This window comes from Mustela erminea, chromosome 20, assembly GCF_009829155.1.
Source record: "Mustela erminea isolate mMusErm1 chromosome 20, mMusErm1.Pri, whole genome shotgun sequence".
NCBI lineage: Eukaryota > Metazoa > Chordata > Mammalia > Carnivora > Mustelidae > Mustela > Mustela erminea.
The window spans coordinates 28570563-28594269 of NC_045633.1; the positions used below are offsets into that span (position 1 = coordinate 28570563).

The following is a 23707-nucleotide window of genomic DNA, read 5'->3' on the forward strand; positions in this document are numbered from 1 at the left end:
CAGAGAGGCAGGCAGAGAGAGAGGGGGAAGCAAGCTCCCCGCTGAGCAGAGAGCCCGATGCATGACTCGATCCCAGGACCCTGAGATCATGACCCGAGCCGAAGACAGAGGCTTCAACCCACTGAGCCACTCAGGCGCCCCGAGTTTTTTATTTTTTAAAGATTTTATCCATTTGAGAGAGAGAGGAAGCAGCAGACTCCCCACTGAGCACAGAGTCCAATGTGGGGCTCAATCCTAGGACCCTCAGATTGTGACCCGAGCCAAAGGCAGATGCCTACCCAAGTAAGCTACCCAGGTGCTCCCGATCTTGGGCTTCTAAAAATGAACTACCATAAGGTGCTTGAGCGCAGGGTCTATTTGGATCTCCTTAATTTCTGTAATACCCGTGCCCAGTGTTCCAATGTTGGCCAGACACAGATTACATCTGTTGAACTGAAGAATGGTCTAGATTAGGATTAGTAGGGGTCCTTACGAGAAATACCCATCTAGTCGTCCCTTATTGGAAAAACTGATATCAATCTCCACAGCTTAACCCCATCTGTAAACCTAATTAAAAAAAAAAATTTACTTATTTGAGAGAGAGCGCAAGTGAATGCATGAATAGGAGAAGCAGAGGGAGAGGGAGAGGGAAACTCAAGAAGACTCCGTGCCAAGCCTGACACAGGGCTTGATCTCATGACCCTGAGATCAGTACCTGAGCTGATACCAAGAGTCAGACGCTTAACCAACTTTGCCACCCAGGCTCCCCTATAACCATGAATTTAAAAAAATTACTACTTTTTATTCTAGAAGCTTTACAAATTTTACATAAATTATATGTGTCAGGAACTATTTCCCATCCACAAGAATTTAAAGAACCTTTAACCCAATTAAATTTCCATAAGTGGAAATTACAACTTTAGTAAGTATAATGAAGGAAAAGTTGAGTGTCATCAGCTTTAACTGGGAACCTGATCTAGTCTCCGGAGAAGAACGGTGAAGGCTTGAGGAAGTGGAGTCTGAGTTCTGAAAGATGAGTCAAAGATAGCGAAAGGAGAACAGCATTCCAGACGGAGGAAAAGAAAGAGAATACTTGGCAGACGAAGCTGGGCAAGTCTGGTTCCTGTGCTGGACGGCGGAGAGTGAAAACAGGCCCGGTGAAGCCTGCACAAACCAGGCCGTGTGGATGCGACCATCAGTCTGGCCTTTGTCTTAAGGTTGCCAGGAAGGCCTCAAGAAGTGGCAAGCATGGAAACACTATTAGCAGGTATCTGGTTTAAGAGATCACTGTGTGTGGACAACAGCCTGGAGGGAGGAAAGAATGAACGTGCCAAAGACACTCAGGAAACGGAGAAAGTCACCCAGTATAGAGCCTGAGAAGGCCCAGACCAAGAAAGTAGGTGAAGGCAGGAAGGAAAGTTCACTGACTGGAGAGAACTCAGGAAGGTGTCAGGATGATTTCTCAGTTTCTGGTTCGTGCAACCCAAGATACAGATGGAGCCTGGCAACAGGGGAAAAGGTCTGGCTTGTGCACCTGTGGGACACCACTGGTGATGTCTGGTAGTGAGCTTGAGCGGGTCAGTGTTTCGCATTTGGGAGTGGCCAGGTTAGGGATCGCCCGAAGATGTACTAGATTCTATCCTGATGTCAATTCTAGAAGCACTCCCATCGGTGTATTCGTCACTTCATTACTGAACTTTCTCTAACATATACTGCCGAGATGACTCAACAAGGCACAGAACAGCATGTACAGTATAGACGGTACCATTTCTACAGAACGAAGGTGGAGGTGGTGGTAGTGGTGGTGCTGGGGGAGAATACAGCGACCCTATAAAGTGAACCTGGAAGGTTACCTAGGAAATTGGTAGTGCTGACTGTCTCGAGTGGCCGGAAGACAGGGGTGAGACTTCTTACTGCAGGCAGTTATCATCTTTTGAATCTTTTTTTTTTTTTTAATATCTTATTTATTTATTAGAAAGAGAGAGATCACACGTAGGCAGAGAGGCAGACAGAGAGATCACAAGCAGGCAGAGAGGCAGGCAGAGGGAAAGGGGGAAGCAGGCTCCCCGCTGAGCAGAGAGCCCGATGCGGGGCTCAATCCCAGGACCCCGAGATCATGACCTGAGCCGAAGGCAGAGGCTTAACCCACTGAGCCACCCAGGTGCCCCTATCATTTTTTGAATTTTATACTACATATGTGCACTATCTAATTAAAAAATAAATTACATTTAAAAAGATAAGACAAATGAAGCGAACTGCTGGGGGAGCTAAGAACCTGAACAACCCTCTGATGGATGTGACTGTAAACAGGCTTCAGTCAGTGGAATGAGGCAGGCAGGGGTAGAGATGAGCCCATTAGAAATTCGATATCACACACCACTGCTTCCAAGGGCTACGATGTTCTCTGGTCCCCTACCTACATTCCCCGCCAGTGAACAGAGGCTATATCAGTAGTGACTTCATTACTACACACCAAAATGTAAAGCAGCCCCAAACCTGTTTTTTAAGAGACTTTGGGCCTGACTATTCTGGGAAACCGGAGGATAAACAACAGCTGGAGAACAGATGAGCTGGTATCTGGATCCTAACCTTTTGAACAATACTGGCCTAGCCACCCCCACCATGAATGACAGCTTGACAACAATGCGCAGCACTTTTTTAGCATTCCTGATGATGCAGTTATTAATTCATGGGACCTTCTTCGTAAGGAAGAACCCATTTTCTAAGGGAGACACGGTTGTGACAGAAGCTGGCCTGGGCCAATGAAGTCACTTGTGAGCAAGAGGACTCCACCGTTCACTTCCAAAATCATAGCAATTCTCTGGCAAATCCAGGGGTGGATTTTCAGCCACGGTGTTTCTCACTGAAGGGCCCGGGTCCCAAAAGTAAAACGGAAATGTCTTTTGAAGAGACTAACTAGCCAGACATTGAAACCCACAATTAACGTAAGGCAAGAGAATAGCAATCTGGATGAATTTAGCATTTGGAGCTTTGTGTTGTTTCTTTAAAACGCATCGTTCTCTTATAAACACAGTGTATATTTCTCTGAATTGTAATTCTCTCAAGCACAGCGAGGCTTTGCTCCTAGACTCAACAAATGCTTTAACAACATTAGGCAGAAGAAACGTTCTTGCACATTTCTAACACAAAGATAATTACGTTCTTCAAAGTGAGGCTAATGAGAAGGTCCTGAGGACCATTTTGGAAGGCGGTGGACATTCTGCATGCAACTTCCCAACACCCCGCGCAAGCGCACCCCGGCCATCAGACTTGATCGGCACAGGGGTGGGGTCACTAAGGACTGCTGTGGGTCTGGGTTCTTCACAGCAAGAGAGAGATTCCTGGTCAAGTTTTATGGTGCCCTTTAGTCTTCATGATGCATCAAGGTGTTCGGACTGCTCACTGAGGTCTCAGCTTTTCCAGTATAAAGAAAACACTCCAGAGTCTCCCTTCACCCACTGCTTAAATACTGTTCTATGGGCAAGGCAGCAGATTAAGCTTGGTTTCAGACGACCCTGTCAGAGAGCTGAGAGCTCTTCATTAAACAGCTTCCTCAAAGACCAGCAAACAGTGCCTCCGTCATCACCTCACCTCTGCACAGCTAGCTTCCTGCTGCTGGCAAGGAATCCAAGAGAAGGTGAGACCAAGAGTCCGAGTCTGTCCTCCTCGCTCACTGCCCCTCCAGGCCTACTCTGAAATGGCTTGGCTTTCTGTGCACCCCGAGTCTTACCTGCTGGACTTCCAGCCTTGTCTAGGGAGTGGAACACAGTACAAAGTTTAAGAGGGTGGGCATCAAAGCCAAGTATCTTTCTGCTCACTTATTTTTAAATGGTTCCTCCAGTGAAACTTCTAGATCCACTCTTTAGGGCAGAGAAGTTGCTGACCTAGAAATGGGGTATGAGGCTGTGGCTGACTCAAACAGAATCTCTGAAACTCAAGCTCTGCCATCTCAGGCACTCCAAAAATGGTGGGGCTCTAAGTCCCCAAACCCCTTAAATCAGAAGATGAGGCCCAGGAACCGGACTCTTTACAAATGCTTAGCAAACTCCAGGAGCCACAGGACCATGTGTATTCAGACCACACCTGTCTCTCAATTGTCAAGGTCACCGTTTCTTCCCCACCTCCAGGTCAAGATGATAAATGCACACCAACTTAGTCCAGCAAGAGACTGATTTTTTTTTTTTTTTAAAAGATTTTATTTATTTATTTGACAGAGAGAGATCACAAGTAGGCAGAGAGGCAGGCAGAGAGAGAGAGAGAGGAGGAAGCAGGCTCCCTGCTGAGCAGAGAGCCCGATGCGGGACTCGATCCCAGGACCCTGAGATCATGACCTGAGCCGAAGGCAGCGGCTTAACCCACTGAGCCACCCAGGCGCCCAAGAGACTGATTTTTTAAGACCATGAGACTGATGCCGGAATCCCTGAGAAACAGTAAAACCAGGCAAACTTAAAATTCAATAGAATTGGGGCCTTTCCTTCCTTTAACTGAGGAAATCTGAGAACTTCTGTTTTTCCCAGGGTAAGGATGCACACGGTGCGCTTCAGTGTAATAGTGCGCACACAGGCAGGCTTGTGCACACGTGAGAAAGACAGCCAAGGAGAGGGAGAGGAGCTAAGTCACACAGGAGTTCTTGGAGGAGTTGGCAGCTTCATAGGACTGAATAAGACAAGAATCATGAGGGCTGAGAACACCAGGCAACGCATACAGTACTCCTCCCATCAGGACTCAGATCTCTCTGGGAAGTGCCTTCCCCAGCTCTAAGAGCCATCAAAGCCAAGTATTTAAAATGCAGAACCAGACTCCCCAAACATTCCAACAACGAAATGAAACACAATGTTAATATTTTAATGAGCACAAAAGAATTTCACATCATTAAGTAAAATTATTTTAAAGTATAATTTCATCCCACCCTCTTAAACTTTCTGTATCTAAGTAGTTCTGCAATGTATGTTACAACAGAAGCTATAAATAAATTAGTTGGTTATGAATAAGTAGTCGACACACACTGGGGGTATTCTGCTCTACACAATTCTGATGCAGTGAGCAATCACAACATTGTACATCTCCTGCTCTCGATACTGGAAAGTCACGGAAGGGACCTACACAGGCCAGCGATCTGTCTGGGGGCTTGTTTTTCCAAAAGCTTTGATGAATGGAAGAAGCTAGACCAGAGGTGGGAAGATGGCTGAGCAGCAACTAGAAGAGTCTATGGAAGAGACAAGGATGAGAGAAGCCTGCAGTGATTCTGGGCTTCCGACTTATGACACCGCTAGGCTGGTGGAAACATGAACTTGGATCAAGTGATGCAGGAACAGCAGATCCGAGTGACAGTGGGAAGAAGAGGTGCGAACAGAAGTTTAATTTTAGACTAACTTGCTTATTCTTTTTGTTTATTAATTTATTTGAGAGAGAAAGAGCGAGCAAGCCCACCCACACACGAGTGAGGGAGGAGGAGAGGGAGAGAAAGGATTCCCAAGCAGACTCTGCACTCAGCATGGAGCATGATACGGGGCTTGCTCTCACAAACCTGAGATCATCCAATTAAGAACTGGACGCTAGGGGCGCCTGGGTGGCTCAGTGGGTTAAGCCGCTGCCTTCGGCTCAGGTCATGATCTCGGGGTCCTGGGATCGAGTCCCGCATCGGGCTCTCTGCTCAGCAGGGAGCCTGCTTCCCTCTCTCTCTCTCTCTCTGCCTGCCTCTCCATCTACGTGTGATTTCTCTCTGTCAAATAAATAAAATCTTAAAAAAAAAAAAAAAAAAGAACTGGACGCTCGACGGACTGAGCCACCCAGGCGCTCTTATTCACCCCTGATACTGTTTTATCGCTTGTCATATGCTGTATGAGATGCTGGGCATAGCTACAAGCAAGTTAGACTCAATTTCTACCTTTTTTTCTTTTTTTAAAAGAAAGCTCTGTGCCCAATGTGGGGCTCAAACTTATGACCCTGCGATCAAGAGTCATGTGCTCTATCAACTGAGCCAGGCATGCACCCCATTACTTTTTTTTCCCCTAAAGATTTTATTTATTTAGGGGCGCCTGGGTGGCTCAGTTGTTAAGCGTCTGCCTTTGCCTTGGGTCATGATCCTGGGGTCCTGCTACTGAGCCCCGTATCAGGCTCCCTGCTCGGCAGGTAGCCTGCTTCTCCCTCTCCTACTGCGTGTGTTCCCTCTCTTGCTGTGTCTCTGTCAGATAAGTAAAATCTTAAAAAAAAAAAAAAAAAAAGATTTTACTTATTTGAGAGAGACGAGGGAGGGAGAGATAGAGCATGCAAGTGGGTGGTGGGGGAGGAGCAGAGGGAGAGGGACAGGTAGACTGTGCTGAGCATGGAGTCCGTGGCAGGGCTTGACTCCATGACTCCATCACACCCTGAGCCAAAACCAAGAGCCAGAGGCTCAACTGACTGAGCCGCGTAGGTGCCTCCACCCACCCTGCAACAACCCCTTGAAGTGTATGTTTTAATGAAGAAGAGAAATACGAAACAAACAGGACACGGCTACAACAGTGATGGGAACATTTCAGAGGAATAGCTTGGGAGACCGAGAAAGCCTTTTTGAGGATGTGACATGGAAGCACAGCCCTGAAGGGTGTTGCAAAGTCTGCCAGATAAGGGGGGGAAGGGGGTGTGTGAAGGCTCTGATGCAGGAGAGGACCTGTCTCACTGCAGGAGCACAGAGGAAGTGGGTTTGGCTGGAGCTCAAGGGGCAGGGCTTTGAATGGCCAGTGAATCCTGCTTCCTACTACTTCCTGCTGCAGGCACTGAGGCTGGAAGAAGAGTCTGCAAAGCCAAGGCGTGGGTGGGAAATGCAATGATCTGAGTTACATTTTCAAAAGATCACGCTGTTTGCACAGGCAGAGAATGGGTCCCGGTGGTAAAGACTAGATTGTAGGATCTTACAGCCATCTCCCCACTAAAACTTGGGCCAAGTAAATAACTTCGAGGGAAACAAGCCCTGGGGTCTGGATTTGATTCCTGGCCAGAGCTCCTCAGAGCCCTCCACCAGTAAGACTACGACCTACTTCCTGAACCAAGCTGTGCCGCACGGAGCCTGGCAGGAGTAAGGCCAGCCTGTGACTGGGGAAACGGCAACGGGCCTATCTTTTCTTGTTAGGAATAAGAGAATCACTTTTCCAACATGGCTTCAGAAAAGGACTTTATTTTGACAAGCAGACAGAATTTCAGTTTTGGCTCTTGAGATGAGTTGCCCACTGAATGATGTCTATATGTATGGGAGCATCATTTAAAAAAAAATATATTTTACTTTATACCCAAGTTTTTACTTAAATTCAAGTTAACATACAGTGTAGTATTGGTTTCAGGAGAACTTAGTGATTCATATCACTTATATACAATGCTCAGTGCTCATCATAACAAGTGCCCTTCTTAATGGCCATCACCCATTTGGCCCACCCCAATTCACCTCCCCAAAATTTCAAGTAATCTCTATACCCAACCTGGGGATCAAACCACAACCCTGAGATCAAAAGTCATACGCTCCACCAACTGAGCCAGTCAGGTGCTAAAGAAGAGAACAACTTTTTTCTCTTTTTAAAAAAGATTTAGGGGTGCCTGGGTGGCTTGCCTGGTTAAAGCGATTGCCTTCAGCTCAGGTCGTGGTCCCGAAGTCCTGGGATCGAGTTCTACATTGGGCTCCCTGCTCAGTGGGGAGTCTGCTTCTCCCTCCAGCCCTCCAGCCTCTGATGCTCTCTCAAATAAATAAATAAAATCTTAAAAAAAAGAGATTTATTTATGTGAGAGACAGAAGAGAGAATATGAACTATTGGTGGGGTTGGGGGCCAGCGAACGAGAGGGAGAGGGAGGGGAGAATCCTAACCACACTCTGTGCTGAGCGCAGAGCCCACCACCATGACCGAGATCACGACCTGAGTCGAAACCAAAAGTCAGATGCTTAACCAATGGCACCACCCAAGCAGGCGTCTTTAACATGTGTCTTGAACTCACACATCCCTCCCGCTAACCCCCAGCACTGGTTCAAGGTTCCAAACCTGTATGTCTTCCACTATGCGGTGCTTTACACACACAGCTCATTCACAAAACTTGACAAGGAAGTACTGGACCATTATTTCCATTCTTTTTTAAAATTTAAAATTTATTTGTATTTTTTGAGGGAGGAGGGGCAGAGGGAGAGAGAGAAACAGAATCCCAAGCAGAGCATGGAGCCTGATGTGGGGCTCAATCTCACAATCCTGAGATCATGACCTGAGCTGACACTTAACTGACTGAGTTACCCCTCCATTCTTTTTTAAAAAAGTAAATGAGAAAAGGAAGGCTCAGAGAGGCAAATTAACTTGCTTAAGGCCATGAAGTTATGGACTCCGTCTGCTTGCTTCCAAATCCACTTGCTCTTTCCACTGTGTTCTCAGTGCTTGCCAGCATGGTGTTTGCTAGCAAGAACAGGTCATTGTTTACTGGAAAACCCAAGGGCACGAGGCTATGAGACAAGCCCTGAGGTTACAATGGGCATCTTGTGTGAGAGCAGATGAAGGCTTTGCCGTGGAGAGCCAAGCGTCAGGGTTTGGAGGGCACGGACACGAAGCTGCAGCTGTGCAGGATGCCTGCTTCCCTGTGCTTCCTGGAGAGCTGGGAATGGCCCAGCAAGAGGCAGGGTGGGCCAGGATTAAGCCCGAGGATATCATTTCTTAATGATAATGATAGGAACCTGCAAATCACAGCAATCTTAGACTGGACACAAACGAGGAAGTTGCTTTTCCGGCTATCCCTGGCCAGCTGCAGGTCTGGTGGGGCGCCAGAGGAAGTGTGTTTTTAGATTCCCATTAGATGTGCAAACGGGCTCAGTGGGTTCTCCGCACCAGAACCAAGTACCACTTACTCGGTCCTTCTGTCACTCAGTCCCTGGGCCTTCATTTGTACACACCTGCCACTCACTTCCCCAAAGGTGGCCAGGACAATGCTGTACAGAGACCTGCTAATGACAGTGCCTGAGACCATCAATCCGCCATCACTGCTTTGGGTGAAGTTTTATTCCCACTGAGACTGGTAAGGGAGGCATTTCTGCGCTAAAAGGAATAGTAACACTCTCCCTTTCCCTACCTTGCCCCCTTCAACAAACACCTCCTGAGAGCGACCCTGCCACTTGGACCAGACTCTAGTCCTACTGAATGATCAATGAACAAATGAGGTCTCATTCCACACAGTCTATGTTCTGAGGGACAAGTAGATAAAGGTCCACTCTGCAGGAAGACCGGGAACACTCTAGGCACGAGTCGGGGCAGGGAGGCCGCCCTTTGACAGTGGTGTGAAAGATAGCCTCAAGCTTGGGTGGCGTTCCAGTGTGAGCCTGAAGGGGATCTGGCATCGTGGAAGCAGGGGGTGGAGGGAGAGCAGGAGAGGAGCTCAGAGAAGCAGCCCTTGGGGGCCTCATGGCTGATCCCCAGCTGGAGTCCAGGGCCAGCATGGTTGGCCTCCAGTCAGTGACACACGCCTAACACCCTCAATCTGGCAATGCTCTTCTGAGATGTCCTTTTTCTTCTGGCAACACCAACCCATCAGTTCTCATTTCAAACACTAGGGGCTCTGCGAGACCCAGATGACCTGGGTGAGAGCTGGCACTCTTCCCCTGGACTCCTGGAGCACTTGGCTCCCACTCAGTAACAGCACTTCTGTCTTGTAATTATCTGATTACATCACATCTCCAAGGAGCCAAGCCCTGCTTGCAGGCAAAGACTACGCTCTGCTGATCACTACAGACAGACTTAGAATGGAAGGTTCAATTAATCAATTTTATATTTTGTGTCACACGGGACTGCACTGGTGAATAAACCAGCAGAATTCTGGATCACAAGGTGCTTACAGCCTAGCACACAAGGTCTCAGGTATCTTGGGATTTCCAGGGTCATGCACTAGGTCTGACCCACAAGAGGGAGTGAATATATAACAAACTGCAGAGATAAAGGCTAGTGAACACAAAGCACATTCCTCTGCATGCTGGAGTTACAAACACACCTCCTGCCCTCGCTCCTGGGACTTCTGCATTTTATATGTAAAAAAGGCATTTGATATCTTTTAGTAAAATGAACCCCTTCCCCCCAAAACATTATCTCCTCCTTATCAGGTCTTTATATTTATAATCACGCAAGTACAAGGATGAGCTCATGAGAAAATCAAGTTCTATGTAAGACACTTTCAGAGGGGGCTTGGTTGGCTCAGTCGGTAGAGCATATGGCTCTCAAACTCAGGGTCACGAGTTCAAGTCCCACGTTGGGTATAGAGCTTACTTAAAAAAAAATCAACTGGATTTAATAAAACTTAAAAAAAATCATCATTATTATTAAAGATTTTATTTATTTGACAGAGATTACAAGTAGGCAGAGAGGCAGGCAGAGAGAGAGGGGGAAGCGGGCTCCCAGCTGAGCAGAGAGCCGGATGCCGGCTCGATCCCAGGACCCTGGGATCATGACTAAAGCCAAGGGCAGAGGCTTTAACCCACTGAGCCACCAAGACGCCCCCCCCAAAATCAATATTATTAAAAAAAACAAACCCCAACCAAAAACCTTTTCAGGTTGTCATTACAGCTTGTGCCTTAAGGAAACAGGCTATGTCTTTCTTATAGTGGTTCCTTTCTTCACTCTCCCCTAATTCCCTTCCCCAATCCAATGCACAAAATTATAAAAACCAATTATTACCAAGAAACTAATGGTCAAATGCCTGTAGATGGTGCCTGAGAAAGCCACTCCATCTGCTTTAATTCTGATGTTCTCTGTTGCCTTTCACCTATAACTTCAGTATGTGGAAACGGATCTCTCATTCTGGGGAGGTGCTTCGCAAACAGCAATGCCTATTAACTCTTGCCTGTAAGAAAGTCAGGACTGAAAAATCCATCAGCCTGGCTCTCTCCCTCAACTGCCCAGAGCTCCAGAAGGTCACTCAGCACCTGAGGTCAGACCATAGGTTCTTAGGGCTTCCACCTACCAGAACAAGAAAGTCCAAGCCTGCCCGGGGCTATTTTTCTTAAAGAACACAATGCGAGCATTAATTCTTTTAATGATGTTCTGTAATTATCTGATGACTTCACAACTCCATAAGAAGTCATGCTCTCCTTGTAGGGATTTCTTTTTCTCAAAGTAAATCAACCCTCTGAGGCAGAAGAACCTTCTCATTTCTCTTTTTAAAGATTTATTTGACAGAGAGAGACAGCGAGAGAGGGAACACAAGCAGGGGAAGTGGGAAAGGGAAGTAGGCTTCCCACTGAGCAGGGAGCCCTATGTGAGGCTCGATCCCAGGACCCAGGGATCAAGACCCGAGCCGAAGGCAGATGCTCAACAGCTGAGCCACCCAACCTTCTGATTTCTAACTGCAGAAATTCAAATGTGGGCATGGCCAGGCAACACCTCTGGGCAGCAGTACTTAAGAAAAAAACCTCTCTGGGAAAGATTTCACTGTTCTTATTTTTGGAAGGTTATATATACATATACTAATTTTTAAACCTGTGTGCCTTGGATGCATATCTTCCCACTTCTAGATACAAGCTGACTTTGAAAAAAGAAATCTCTAAACCTTACTCCTGCACATTAGGAAGAAGCCAAGCATTCCTTTCCTTTAGATTCACTAGGATTAAGTGACAAACTGGAATGGGTGGCTTTGAATTTGGTTTCTGTGCTAATGCTGCCCCCTAGGGACAGAAAGCTAAAAAGGCACCAAGACTTCCAGAGTCAACCTGCCCCGCAGAGCTCTGGCAATGCTTGAGAAATTCAGACAGGGAAAACCAGCGATATCATGATCACAGGGGTCTGCTTTTTCACTCTGCTATGGGGATCAGGACCTTTTTTTTTTTTTTTTTAAAAAGACCTTATTTACTTATTTGACAGACAAGAGATCACAAGCAGGCAGAAAGGCAGGCGGAGAGAGAAAGGGAGAAGCAGGCTCCCCACTGAGCAGAGAGCCCAATCGCAGGGCTCAATCTCAGGACCCTGGGATCATGACCTGAGCCAAAGGCAGAGGCTTTAACTCACTGAGCCACCCAGGCACCCAGGGATCAGGACTTTTGAGATAAAGTCGGATGTAAAGACTTTCTGGAGTAAAAAGTAAGTTTAATTTTACCTTTACCAGAGTAATAAAAATACCAATCCCTTTACAGAGTTATTCAAATACTGATTTCACTGTTTCTCACGAATGCCCATTTAATAGGAACAAGATCAATGCCAGGGGGTGGCTGGGTGGCTCAGATGGTTAGGCCTCTGCTTTTGGCTCAGGTCATGATCCCAGAGTCCTGGGATCGAGTCCTGCATCAAGCTCCCTGCTCAGCAGAGAGCGGGCTTCTCCCTCTCCCTCTGCTGCTCCCCCTGCTTGTCCTCTTTCTTTGTCAAATAAATAAATAAAATCTTAAAAAAAAATCAGCGCCAGGAGGTGGGTATTTATATAGAAATTTGGAGACAAATAGGTGAGTTCCTACTAGGTACTATGACTATTGCTCTGGGCACTGGGGAAGAAAAATGAATAAATATAACCCCTGCCTTCATGGGAGTTACTGGGGGTAACTCCAGTTTACTTATTTATGTTAAAAAAAAAAGTTTACTTATTTATGCTAAATAAGTAAAATATATGTAAGAGGATTTTATGTGCTAAGGAGAAAATTACAGGAAGGAAGAATATTCTGGGGTCTTGAGGTACACAGATAAAGTAGGTGGTTGGCGAAGGCCTCCCTGACTCCCTGAGAAGGTGTATTTAAACAAAGATTTAAGGAAGTTGAGGAAATGAGTTTTGTGATGTCTGGGGTAAAGCATTCCAGGCCACTGGAGTGAGGTGGGAAGGCCAGTAAAAGGAGATCACCTGGAGGTGATGACAGGGACTGGTGGCATGTGCCCAGAGTAAAGAGAGGTTGACTTGAAGAGGATTCTCTCAAAAGGGCCTGAGTAGGTGAGTCCCAAAGAACCCCTATGTGCCCATACCCTTTTCATGGAGAACCTTCCTGCTGTGAGCCATCCTGTCTGCCTCTGAGGGGGCTGAAAGGGCAGGAGGGAAGGGGTCGTGACTAAGCCAGTCCAAAGGGGTTTGCCTACAGGAGATGCTCAGCACGAGTTTGTGGAACCAGAGTCCCTTAGAGCTATGATGTTTACACTCTGAATTGCAACACACTGGTGGGTCGTGAAATCATTTTAGTAGATTATGACCAGTGTTTATATGTTCATTTATTTTTCAAACTACAACAGAAAAGAAGATACTGGAGTGCACGCCACATGTCAGGTACCTGTTCTGTGAAACTACTGTTCTGGTTATATACAAGTATATTTCCGTATACAGTGGTTTTACGGTTTACGGCAGGTCACTTTCAAAATAGTCTGAAAGCCATTAACTTAGCATTCATTCATTCATGAACCAAAAAGTTGTTTTTTATTTTTAAATTTTCAAAAGATATTTTTCATTTGCACACGTGAGAGAGCGAGCGAGCACACAAGCTGGGGGAGCAGCAGGCTCCCTGGTGAGCAAGGAAACCAATGTGGAACTCAATTCCAGGACCCCGGGATCATGACCTGAACTGAAGGCAGACACTTAATGGACCGAACCACCCAGGTGCCCACCAGAAGTCTGTTATTTAAAAAAGACTGACTTATTTATTTAGAGAAAGAGTGCCCCGTGTGCTGCAGGGAGTGTGGAGCAAGGGTAGCAGGGGGAGAGGGAGAGAGAATCTCAAGCAGACTCCCTGCTTGGTGGGAAGCCCAACAACACAGGGCTCAATTTCACAACCCCAGATCATGATCTGAGCCAAAGTCAAGAGTGGCATGCTCAACTGAGTGACCCAGGTATCCCGAACTAAAAAGTTTCTTTTTAAATTTGAGAGAAAGAGGGAGAATGAGTGGGGGTGGGGGGACAGAGGGAGGGGAGAAGCAGACTCTCTGCTTAGCAGGGAGCCTGATGTGGAACTTGATCCCAGCGCTCTGGGATCAGGAGCTGAGCCTGAGGCGGACAATTAACGGACTGAGCCATCTAGGCGCCTGAGGAGAGGCTCTTCCTCAACAGGAGCTCCCAGGAAACACTGTGTGGAATTTAAAAACGGCCCCACCTCTGGTTTACCCCGGAGCTACTGCTTTCAGTGAGGAACACTGCAGAACAGCTTTCGGGAGGGCTCACAGCAAAGCCATGTATTAGGAAGTGGTGAATCTAATAATAGACCATTTCAAACTTCGAAAGTAAACACGCTAGGACTTGGGGAGAAAGAAGCCCAAGCACATCTCACCTTTACTCACTGCAAGGACTACTCCTGGGCTTCCTGGAGCTTGTGGGAACCTTGGCATGGCAGGAACAGCCAGCAAAGCCTGCTAGCTCTTCACTGCTCAGACTCCACGGTCACCAAGCCCTGGGAGCAGCTCCAGATTTCAGGCAAAACCTAAAGATGTTATCCCCACAGTATGCTTCTGGACCACATCTCTATTTTCACGTCACTGGCGGACTAGGCAGGTGTGTCGAGGGTAAGCAGACAATAAAAGTAAAGGCCTTCACCGCCCAGACCCCAGGGAGAAGTTATCCTTGCTCTCAGTATTAACATGAGAAATGCTGCAGCTTTTCTGGGGAAGACAAACAAGTGGCAGGAGGGCTCAAGGAGCAACGTGGCAAATCACACAAGACACAGAGAATGTGTGACCGAAAAGAGCACTCCAGCCTCAGCTGCAGTTCCCACTAATCTGAGGAATGGTAAGATGTTACCTGAGGCTAGAAAGAGGGGAAATCAGGAATGTGCCAGTCTGACCACACTCCAAGGGAGAGGAAAGGGCACTGGCCAGCTTGAGCATCTCTGGCCTTGTCACAGCTACCATCCTGCAGCAGTGACAACTGGCCGTGGGCTCCCTCTCAGATGTGCATGTGGGGACAGATGGCATGTGCCGGAAGGCCAATTTGAGTGTCTATGTGATCGTTCTGTGACTGAGCTAGCATTCTCGTTTCTCTCTCAACCTCAACGTGTGGATCTGGTTTGGGTCAATAGGAGGAAATCCAGCTTTTGGACCAGTAGTGCCAGACACACCCCTGGCCCTGGCACTCACTTTCTGTGTGCACAAGACTCACCAGGGCTGCTAATGAAAGATGCAGATCCTGACTCTGGGGTCCCAAGTGGGCCCAGAAATCTGCATACAGACCAGCTCTTGGGGTACTGTTACAGCAGGCTTACAGACTGTGTTTGGAGAAACCCCACCCGATTATAGCACTGCCTCTGTGAGGCCTTGCCTTGGTGGCTTTCCTCTGCGAGTCACGTCTACTGCTCCCTCAGTGATTTGGTTTCCCACAAGGGAAAAGCAAATAAATGCTAATTAATGTCCCTTACCCAACAGCCTACTCAGTGTCCCTTTATGGGTTCCCAAATAGATAGTATATACACTTTCGCCACTTTTTCCTTCCTTGCTGAAGTCAGAAAAAAAAAATATATTTTTGTATATACATGTGCTTTTATCTTAGTCTAGGTCTGAGAATGTGCTGTGAGGCAGTGAAGTAGAGAAACCAGGCCCTGCCACTCAGGCCCAAGAAGCAGAGATGAAGGCCATCATGGCATTCCTGTGCATGCCTGGTCTGGCAACAGGCTGGGGGAATTTTTTTAAGCTGGGCTTAACAAAAAAAAACAAACACACTACACACACAAAATTGTATATATAATTAAGATATAAATATTAATATATATATTTTATGTGACAGAAAGAATGAGAGCACAGGCAGGGGAAGCAGCAGGCTCCCTGCCAAGCAGGGGGCCTGATGTGGGACTTGATCCCAGGACCCTGGGTTCATGACCTGAGCTGAAGTCCGATACTTAACCAACTAAGCCACCCAGGTGCCCCTGAAAAATATATTTCAAAATGCAATGAAAAAAGAAACAGACCGGGCACCTGGGTGGCTCAGTGGGTTAAGCCTCTGCCTTTGGCTCAGGTCATGATCTCAGGGCCCTGGGATGAGGCTCTCTACTCAGCAGGGAGCCTGCCCCCGTCCCGCCACCTGCCTCTCTGCCTACTTGTGATCCTTGTCAAATAAATAAGTAAAATGAAATAAAATAAAAAAGAGAAGGAACAGACCTACAGCACACACCATTCAAGTGAATGAGAATCATACACGCTCACGCTCTATTTTCTCAAGGCATACACCCATTTGGGGACACATACAAAATGCTTAAAGTGGGTGTTTAAGGCATGGAGGCAGGAGCAGGGATAGAGATGAAGAAGGAAATAAAACAACTCGCACAGCTGATGCTAATGGTGTACCCTACAAAGGAGTGTGGCTGACTCAGATTCCTCGCCTTGGTTCCAGTGAAAATTCTCACTCACGGACTAAACACACTGCCTGTCCCCTACATCTTAGGTTCAAACTGCTCTTACTGCCCTCATCCTCCCTAGCTTTAAAAACAGGTGTAGAAGAACTGGATTAACATCCATATTCACAAATCAGAAGGCAAAGCACTACCAACAGGGCACAAGCACGTAAGTACAGGTGTATTCTGGGGTGGATCTTTCACTAATGCTTCTACTTTGGTTAGGTTTGTGGATTTACGTCATTGACTTCGTCTAAAAACAACTCAGTTTTAGAATTTGAAAAGCTCTGAAAAAACTATGAATAGTAAAAAATCAAACTTGTAAGAATTAGCAAATACTCAGAAAGATGGGTCCCGACAAGTGAGAGGACCTCATGGAATCTCTGATCCTGGGATACACGTGGTTCTGGATTTCCTGGACAGCTTTATAGATATTAGGACTTCGCATTTTTTTTAACCACCTGGGATGGAATTCTTACAGGCAGCAGAATTCAATCTTTTCCTGATTATGCACAGTTATGGTCCTGTGGTACATCCACGACTCTGAGCTGTAAGCAGGGAAGCCACTGGAGTCTAAAACGTGTTTGGGCAGTCTGTCCCTACCCCAATTGTCCCCAGGCCACTGCCCCCTTGGAGTCTTCCTGTTTGACTGGATGGTTTCTTCCCTGCTTTCAGATGACCCCTTTTTGCTGCGGTTTCTATGCTTACCTGACGCACTTCCTCCTTCTCCCTATCGATCTGTTAAACAGTTGAAAACCAGACAACTAAGCATTTTAGAACTGGGTCTCAAATAAGAATAGAATGATCTGAAGGCAAATCTCTAGTGTTCTGTCGGAGAACAGAGCATCACAGACTGTAATGCTAACTATTCTGGAAGCTTCAAAGGCTTTTCAGATTAGCTCCTGCTACCAGTTCAGTGTGGCAGATGAAAAAAGGCGGCTGTGGAAAATTCTTCTCAAATATGATTATTGTAAAATCTGCTCTGGCTTGACCTTGATGGACCTTTCCTAACCTGATTATCTTCACCTACTAGGCCAACACTGTGGCGGGGATGGTACACTCCGTCTTGGCAGACAGGTCTGTGGGGACTGTGGGGGTACTTGGTCAGTCTCTTCACCTTGTATTGTTTCTCTGAGGGTGGATCTTCCAGTCCAGGCAGAGTGCCATTCAGACCAACACCAGTCTTTAGTTATGGCGGTGGAGAAAGGTGCCTATGTCTTTCTCAATTTTCCAGATGACAAGCTTCCCTCTGGCGGGGACATAGTCAGTTCTCATCAATAGGCTTGCTCATGAAACCCAGCCCACGGGGTCAGCGCAGTGCGAGACTCAGGAATGTTACAAGTCTTTTGAGATCTGGTGCCCAGGTGTCATTATGTTCACCCGTTTTAAGAGTCCGTGAACTTTAATGAAGCCCTCTCTCAAGAAAAGAAGACTTAAAGAGTACAGAGATGCAGTATCTCGAACTGTGACAGCAGATGGGTGTTTACTAATGGGGTTAATCAAATGGGGCCTGGATTTACCCACGCGGCCTGCATTTATTCTCTCATTTGAGAAAATGGGAGAATAAGCTGGGGATATCTGACCCACCTAAAACACCCCACAAAATAACCCTAGACTGTTATGAAGTGTAGCTTACCACAGTTCTAACTTAAATAAAGTCAGTAACTTAGCTTTCCAAAATGAGGGCCTGTTTTCCCCCAGGACTCAAGAGTGGAGTTACTCTTGAAGAAAGCATGACAGATTTAAAGATCAGGCAGGGGATTTCTGAGAACTGCCTAGGAGGTATGGTCTGAGCCCAGGTGTGGGAAGCTCTGGCATGTGGAAAGCGATTAAAGACACAGCTTGGATGAGATCACCGTGGCAGGTGGGGACAGATGCACAGGGGCACAGGTCAGAGCCCCAGGGTGCTCCAGGAGTGGTATGCAGGGCTGACAAACGGAGGACCAGGAAGCTTCTCAGTGAGGGGGTAATTAAAGTACTAGACTGGGTTGGTTTCTAAAATGGAAAGATAACAAAGGAAAAAGGGAGAAAGAGAAATGGATATGCAAGAGGGACCGGCAAGCTTTATCTTTTGGGCTACTTTATAACTCTATATCCATCTCTCTCGGCCTAAGTAATGAGGCACATTTTTTCCTACATTTCTCTGGTGATATCTTGTAAAATTCAAAACAGAATTTCCATCATTTTGTTGTCCTAGAGTGACAGAATCCAAAGCCCTTGCAAATGGTGAGCTTCCTGGAACCAAGAAAGGTACAAGTAACTGACCTAACTCTGAGCCCCATCCAACCACTAGCTAACACTCAGATAATTTCTGGCTCAAATTCTGTTAATTACCAATGGTTTAGAACTGCAACATTCATGAAATATAAGATCACAAGTTTATAGTAGCAGTTTCCCAGAACCACAAACTTGAGCTCTAACCAAACAAGGAACTAGATAGACATTCAGGGTAGAACATATCAATACGCTCTTTCTGGCAAAGCTGGGCTTGTCCGCAGCCGTGCTGGGGAGTGGATGTGTAAGAGTGGAGCCTTCATTGAGTTGTTAAAAGTGGGTTACATGATATGATTCTTCTTGATACCGAGATTGAACAGTGACTTCTGGAAAACTTGGGGACAGGAGAACAGGTCCTTAAAGGAGTGGCAGGGGTCAAGGTGGGAAACAAAGCGGACAGTAAAGCAGGCTGGGGAGGCACACAGCATTCCACATTCTTTCTCTGCAGCAGCTGCTTTCTCCCTGGCACTCCCGGACAGGCCGTGCACATCTGCATTTCTCTATCTTCCTGATACCCTCCCTGCCGAGCCCTCTTTCTCTAATGATGTTCATTTCCTCTTTCGGAACTGGACTTTATGAGAAGGCAGAGGCCCTCCCCTTGAATGTGGCCCCCGTTCACTCTTTGTTGAACAGTGCAATCTCTCTAGTTGCTTTTTGGTTCCTGTGCCCGGAGAAAGACATACAAACATGTTCTGTTGAAAGGATTTTACGACTCACCACTCTGGGTAGACAGAATGGAGGTAAAAATGACAAAGGAAGTTAAGTAAATGGCTTCTGAAGTGTGGTTTCAGGTGCACTTCTGGGCTGGTAACTAGGAAGTCCCCATGGATTTCCTTCTTCTTCTTCTTCTTTTTTTTTTTTTTAAAGATTTTATTTATCTGACAGAGAAATCACAAGTAGGCAGAGAGGCAGGCAGAGAGAGGGGGGAAGCAGGCTCCCCATTGAGCAGAGAGCCCGATGTGGGGCTCGATCCTGGGACCTGAGATTATGACCTGAGCCGAAGGCAGAGGCTTAACCCACTGAGCCCCCCAGGTGCCCCTCTATTTTTATTTTTGAAGCCCACCAGCTTTCCCTAACTGCTGTCCCAACTCCTGAAAGGAATGAAGACAGCACAATATAGCAGAAAGAGCCCAGGTTTTAGACAGTAAGACAATTTGTTGCTATTTATGCTATGGGCTGTCTCCCTGGTCTCTTCTCAAAGACTTACTCTTCAGATCTCCCTGGAAAAGTATAAAGGTAAAACGAGAAAATACATGACCTCGGCGACGATGCCAGGCACTTGGAAGCGGTCCCTCTGAATGCTGACATCACTGGTGGGCTCCGTTTTCCTGAGAAACCTTTGACTACTTTGCCATTTCTGTGTCCAACTCACTAAGAACAGAGCAACAAGCCTGATGTTCCCCAGGGCCTGTTTTCTATACTTGTGCGTAATCTGTGTATGTCTGTTTTTCTGTTTCTGCTCTTCTGCTCATATGGTGCGCAGGGCAGAGCCTGTGAGGACACCGTCCATGTACAGTATTTACCAAGCGCTCACTGAGGCTGAAGCAGAGTGCTGGGTGCGGTCTGCTGCACACAATGTCATCAAACCACACGCTCTCTTCAGACTTCCTACGTTAGGGATAGCTCCACACGAGAGGGCCTAATCCTCCCACTGTGAACCCTGGCAATACTCTGCTTAGACTACATTTTCCCACAAAACTCTTTTCTTCTGAGTTCAGGGCCTTCCTTAATGCCCAGGGAGTGAAAGGCCATTTATAAGCCATTCGTGTGCCCTCAGCCACACAATTAGCTCCGGGAAAAGGGATGGGAATTAAGGGGACTGCACACTCGTAAAGATTTTTCAGATGACTTTCCTCCAAAAAATTCACATTTCTTCCACAATGACGTCATGAGGAGCCAGAATTCTGTCTTCGCAGAAAAAACAACAGTAAAGCAAATTTGAGAGTGTGATTACTTTTGGGGCACCTGGGTGGCTCAGTCGGTTAAGCCTCCGACTCTTGATCTCAGCTTGGGTCTTTAACTCAGGGTGGTGAGTTCAAGCCCCATGTTGCACACTGGGTGTGAAGACTACTTAAAAAAAAGTGGGGAGCTGCGTAATCACTTTTGATCTTTCTTTGCCACCTCAAAATTCACTAATTCTGTTCTGGTATCAGCTGAGGAGGTATAATAACAATGGGCTGTTTAATTCTTGTCAAGTAGGACAAGAAAACCAAGAGTAACAGGCTTGCCCATGTGCTGCAGACGACGGTCCCCCTTCTCTAGTGTTGGAAGGAAAGTCCTATCCTTGACCTTAGCTGGAAGCCAAGGTGATCCCATACTTCACAAGTGCCATGTATGTAGCAGGCTTACAAAGAGAAAGCTGCTGCCCATGCTGGTATTTTTTCACCTTCTCATTAAAAACAGAAACAGCAACAAAAAAAAAACCCTTCCGCCCTGTAAAAAGCATACACACACAAATAACCCTTTTCAAAGTAACAGCAAAGGTGGGCTTTTGGTCATCCCCTCCTGTTACTACTGAAGTACGACAAAAAGGCAAGTCTCTCTTGGGCACAGGGGATATGAGTGGAGAGTGCGGGTCAGAGAAGGGAGGAAAATAAGGTCAAAGGAAAACAAGGTCACATCGACACTGGCATGATAAGCAGTGTGTGGGGAAGAGTCCCAGCTCGGAAGGCATGGCGAGAGGCCACCGGCCCGGATCTCAATCAAGAAACACCGCCTGATGAACAGCACGAGCTTGCCACTATTCTTCCAATCCCTCATTCCTTTTATTCACCCAGCTCACAAGGTTTGACAAGCCCAGATACGGAATGAATGTTGTTCACATATTTTTGTTGTGGCAAACAGCACAACACTGTTTGGCTGGTACATCACCCATCAGAGGTCTCCAGACATTACTGTTTCTACGTTCCTACTCACATGCTCCCATGGCTCTTTTTCCAGCTGAAAACTAGTCCTCTCCTTCAAAAAAGGAGTGGCTTGTTTAATCAGTGATTTTTAGTTCTGCGGGACATACTACTATGAAGAACACGTGGAGAACATTTAAGGCAGGCAGGTGGCTACAGATGGTCCTCTCAAGGGACAGTTACCTACTCCCTTGCCCCAAGCCAGCACTATCCATACCTGGGAGCTTGTCAGGAATGCAGAATGGCCGGCTCCACTCTTAGACCTACCAATCAGAATGGCACTTTTGACACAAATACCAGTGATTCTGATACACAGTGAACTTTAAGAAGCCCTGACCTGTTTTTATACAGGTTTCGGTTTTGCTGATCCTTCTGATACCTCTATGGGGGGAGGAGGGATCAGACAATCTGGGTTCTTCAGAAGATCAAGTTTGCTATTGGCAATTATAGGGAAGTTGACTACATTCATTCATTATCCATTCTTTTGCTCAATGCCCCTGAAATCATCACTCCATCTTGTTTCAAGGAGAAGGTGATCAAGAGAGTCAACAGTAAGATACCAAAAAGGTATGAGAGAGTGAGGTGTCAGGAAGAGCTGGCAGTGAAGTCTACAACTGCTCATGCTGTAAATCAAAGACTAAATTCAGTATCAAATTTGGCAAATACTGTTGAAGATGAAACCGTGGACAATGTATTTTTTTTTTTTTAAGATTTTTATTTATTTGACAGACAGAGATCACAAGTAGGTAGAGAGGCAGGCAGAGAGAAAGGAGGAAGCAGGCTCCCTGCTGAGCAGAGAGCCTGATGTGGGGCTCGATCCCAGGACCCTGGGATGATGACCTGAGCCGAAGGCAGAGGCTTAACACACTGAGCCACCCAGGCGCCCCTGGACAACGTATTTTGGAAAGCAGTCCTACAAAAGGTGCTGACACAGCTTCAGGACTGTATGTAAACTGTTTGCCCTGAGCACACACCTGCTTGAGCACCGTGGCTGCCTGCCGATGCAAGCAGGACCCAGTTACGAGGGGAGGTGGGCTTGCCTGATGCCATGTCACGTGGGGGCAGCTGTCAAGAGGAGATATTCAGACCCAAGGGAGAATGTCTGATGAAGACAAACCATCTTCTATTGTCTTGTTTGATTATTCCTGGGTATATACATTTTTGTATATACAAAATAAAACAAACCTTAGGATGCCACTATCTCAAACACCGTCACAAAAGTCTGATCCTAGGGGTGCCTGGGTGACTCAGTGGGTTAAGCCTCTGCCTTTGGCTCAGGTCATGATCTCAGGGTCCTGGGACAGAGCCCAGTATCGGGCTCTCTGCTCAGCAGGGAGCCTGCTTCTCCATCTCTTTCTGCCTGCTGCTCTGCCTATTTGTGATCTCTCTGTCAAATAAATAAATAAAGTCTTAAAAAAAAAAAAAGTCTGAATCTAAAGCATTCTTAATTCCTACTCCCACTTTCTCATTAGTTTCTTCACATTCAAAAACCTAAACATGACCTCTGGAAGCAGAAATGCAAGTAAAATATTGATTGTGAGTATGTCTCCTAACACCATATGTTGCAAATGTGACCATCTTCAGGATTCATCTGCAGCCCCAGCTCTCAGTTCCTGTTATAGGGCCACCTGGTGCAGTGGTGGCCACACGTGCAGCCCACCTACAGCTTTACTGGAGGGCAAGAATCCAGCCCAGGAAGGAAGAGCTGAGGGTCTACATGAAGGTCCAGATGAAGCCCCCCCTATCCTTGTCCTTTGCCCTAGAGGGCTTACAGTGATTCCTGTGAGCACCTGGCCCTGCAGAAAGCTGCCAGAGGGTAGCCTGTGTTCTGGCACTGCTAGTAGCTGTTTTCATTCTTAATTCTTTCCTTACAGCAACTGCTCAAAATAACAACAGATGGACAATAGGATAACTTCACTGAAACCATGTGCCTTTTGCAGGCTCCTCCAGCTCTGCTCTACTCAGGCTCAGAAGCAACTGCTCCATGTGCCTGGATGAAGGCTAGACCTGAAAACACCTAAGGGACGCGTTTGCTAATACTCTAATTGATTTGTCTATGGCACAACTAGAAGCCCAATCATGGTCCTGCTAAAAACCCAACTGACTATTTGACCCAGTAAAAAGACCCCACGCATCATTTATTTGTAGCTGTTATGGACTAAACTGTGCCCCCTTCCCCTAAGTTCAGATGCTTAAGTCCTGGTACCTCAGAATGTGTATCTATCTGGAAATAAGGTTTTTAAAGAGGTGATTTAGGTTGACAAAAGGCAGGGCAGACCCTAATGCAATC

General features: G+C 46.7%; 1 protein-coding gene and 1 long non-coding RNA gene across 6 annotated transcripts in view; both read right to left on the reverse strand.

Annotated features, from left to right (window-relative positions):
- The window catches only part of RNF216 (ring finger protein 216), a 142795-nt gene that overhangs the window by 23141 nt on the left and 95947 nt on the right, over positions 1-23707 (reverse strand). The window lies entirely within an intron of this gene.
- Positions 774-23668, reverse strand: LOC116580466. The gene is made up of 3 exons (XR_004281666.1): positions 23514-23668; positions 9689-9694; positions 774-785 (listed from the first exon to the last, which is right to left on the reverse strand). It is a non-coding gene; the product is annotated as an uncharacterized LOC116580466 (long non-coding RNA).